Genomic DNA, 3,243 nt, shown 5'->3' with positions numbered 1-3,243 from the left:
TCAATTAACAAAATTAAATGTTATACATTCATTTATTCCAAAATCCTGAAATCTCATGTTATCAAAAACCATAAGGTTATGTACAACACCTATGTAACTGCTGTTGGAAAAGAGAAAGTACGAGTAATCTCGACCTCATCCTAATACAGAAAAGTACTCTATTTATTGCAAAGAAATTTCGTCAACCATTCACTTCACCAGCTTCTTGCGAATCTGCATGAAGCACAAAGATCAATCAGAACTGCAAAGAATAAAAACCTATGCCTTAAGTTTCTATTTCTATTTATGGGGCATGTTTCTTTTAATGTTTTGTAGTGGTCGGATTAGGGCGACAGGGTAGAATGGAGGGAAGAAGTAAACTCGTCCCAGAGTAAAGAAAGGAAACCGGATAACTGGGCATCCTAGAGAACATTGAACAAAATTACTCGGTTGTCTGATTTTGATTGTTTAAATACATTGTAGAAGAATAAATTCATACCTCAGGAAGCTTCTGCCGAAATATAACATCAAAACGAGCATTCAGTGTGTTCTCCCATACAATCTTCTCATCTTGTGAAGCCAAAACCACGCCTCCAGAGCTTTGAAGCCAAAAATGTACAAGTAATAAGGAAGAAAAGAAAATTTAAACGAGCTATAGAAATATATCATTTATTCTGCAAATGAAAGTAGAATATTCTCTAGAACACTAAGATATAGCAATAACAAACAGCTTAAGAAAGAGGCAGAAATATTTTACCAAGAAGGAGCATGGGAGTCGGCAGCATTGTGGTGGTGGAAGATAGCCATGATTGTTAAAGGTAATAAAAGGTGTTTTCACTTCGGCTTTATCAGCATATTCGTTCTTTGCATCTTCCAGCCTGGGCTGGGCATAACCCAACCCAAACCGCTCAATCTGGTTTGGGCCAGTTTCTTAACTTCAATTGGGTTGGAAAATTGAATTTGAGGTTGGGATGGGTTGGGTCTCGGGTTATGAATTAAAACCCAACCCAAACCGATGAATTAAAAAATGGGAAAATTGTAACAGAGGCCCCAAACCTTTAATTTATTGCAACCGTCACCCCAAACCTTTCGAAACGTCGTGACGGAGGCCCTTTTGGACGATTTTCATCCAAATATCTGTTAGTTAACTAAGAAATTTGACTTTGACCATATTTGTAATATTTTTGAAAGGGTAAAATAGTAACTTCCATTTATTCATTAAAATAAGTGAAAAATGAAATTAGAAAAAATAAGAAATAAGAAATTTTTTAAAAAAAGAACCCAATCGTCTTCTTCCTCCCACCCTACCCAAACCCAAACCAAACCCAAAATCAATTACCACCTCCGCCATGGTCGTATCTCTCTCCTCTCTCTTTTTCCTCCATTTTCTCTCACTTTCTCAGCTTGTTGGAGATTCATGTTAAAGTATGTTTGAGACAAAAATGGAGGGCATCGACTATGGATCCTATCCCATTCCGCCGTCTAGCTTCTCACCTTAAATACTATCTTTGCCGCCAACAGAGGCCAAATCTCTTAATGTATTATTTTCAGTTTTCACTGGTTAATATTGCAGAGAGGATGATCAAGAACATGGTATTATCAAACAAGAAGCTTAAACAAAAGCTATGAGCAGCTAAAGCTGAACTAATCTCAGCATCAGAAACTCAGAATCACGCCCCGAAACCCATGATTCAAATATCCAAACAGAGTCTCTAGAAAATTGTTAATTCGGTTACCAAAAAACCCAACTTGTCTAAAAGAGCAAAACGCCACAAAAAGACATATCTGATGGGCAAGAAACTGCGGAGACTATAAAATGTAGAGAAAAAGGGGGTAAAGAAGAAGGAGAGGAAAAGAAGAATGAGAAGAAGAAGAAACGGAAGAGAGATGAGAGCAAGGAGGAGGAGAAGGCAGAACAGTTGAAGGGGTAGGGGTGGGCGTGGGGGTGGGAGGAAGAAGACAAATGGGTTCTTTTTTTTTTTTTTAATTTCTTATTTCTTATTTTTTATAATTTCATTTCTCACTTATTTTAATGTAATAAGTGGAAGTTACTATTTTACTCTTTCAAAAATATTAGAAATATGGTCAAAGTCAAATTTCTTAGTCAACTAACAGATATTTGGATGAAAACTGTCCAAAAGGATCTCCGTCGTAACATTTCGAAAGGTTTGGGGTGACGGTTGCAACAAATTAAAGATTTGGAGAAAGTCTGCTAATATTTTAAAGGTTTGGAAATTGATATCTAAGATGGAAAAATAATTTAAATAGACACAAAGTAAAAATAAGAGAATGACATATAATTTATAAACATCCATTTTCTTTACATAGACCGATTCACATGAGCACTATTTACAAATGCAATGTTATTTGATGATAAATTAAAAATTAAAGACATGATGATGAAATGAATGAATTCCAAAAAATTGTAAAAAAGAAAATTCTTCATAACTTTTAAACTTATTTATACATTATTTTTAGAAAGAATTCCCTGTATATGTGTTTTAAGAAATGAGGTTTTCAAGTGATTTCCAACTCAAAAAAATTATCAAATTTAATAAATAAATCGGATCCAACTTTAAGTAGGCCGAAGCCCAAACCGACCAATCCAACCCAAACTTGATAGGTTTGGGTTGGGTTGGGTTGGGTTTAAATCAATTGGGTTGAGTTGATTTTCGATCAAATCGACCATGTTGGGTTGGGTTCGGGTTGGGAAAAAATCGACCTAACCCAACCCATGCCTACCCCTAAGTTCCAGGAATGATTTGACAAGAGTAGTATCCATCTCCCTGCATAGCAAAAATACTGCGGGCTCCATCAGCCGCATTAAAGTCTAGAAGCAACAGCCAAATAATTTTTACAAGTTAGTTCATTAAGCAGCCGAGAATGGTTAACCACAATCATACAATCTTGCTAGTCAGAATCCCTTGAAATTAAGAGAAAAAAGCAACTATATTTGGTGTGCCGCAGTATCCATGCAGAGGTAGATCAAATAAAATTCATAATGTCGTAAGGTAAACTTTTAGTATCTCTAAATGTCTTAGCGTCATCGCATATAAGTGTTTTACAGCGATTTTTATTTTTGACAATTGAAATCTTTTTACTTTAACACTTTCAACTCGAAGTTCTTAACGTGTTTGTAATAGTGACTTAAGTCTTGGGTCTTTCACATTATCTTGAAAAATTTTCCATTGCTTATAGAAGATAAAAAAACTATATATACACACGCGAACACAATCACCGCTTATATCACCAGACTAGAGTGTC

General features: G+C 35.4%; 1 long non-coding RNA gene across 1 annotated transcript; it reads right to left on the bottom strand.

The window, feature by feature from the left end:
• Window positions 1–36: 36 nt before the first annotated feature.
• On the bottom strand, window positions 37–789 carry LOC111374613. Its single transcript, XR_002699166.1, has 3 exons — window positions 737–789; window positions 479–578; window positions 37–213 (listed from the first exon to the last, which is right to left on the bottom strand). It is a non-coding gene; the product is annotated as an uncharacterized LOC111374613 (long non-coding RNA).
• Window positions 790–3,243: the final 2,454 nt, after the last annotated feature.

The sequence above is a fragment of the Olea europaea genome, unplaced genomic scaffold (assembly GCF_002742605.1).
Source record: "Olea europaea var. sylvestris unplaced genomic scaffold, O_europaea_v1 scaffold12652, whole genome shotgun sequence".
NCBI lineage: Eukaryota > Viridiplantae > Streptophyta > Magnoliopsida > Lamiales > Oleaceae > Olea > Olea europaea.
The sequence above is the reverse complement of the archived record's forward strand: the minus strand, read 5'-3'. Positions and strand labels throughout refer to the sequence as shown.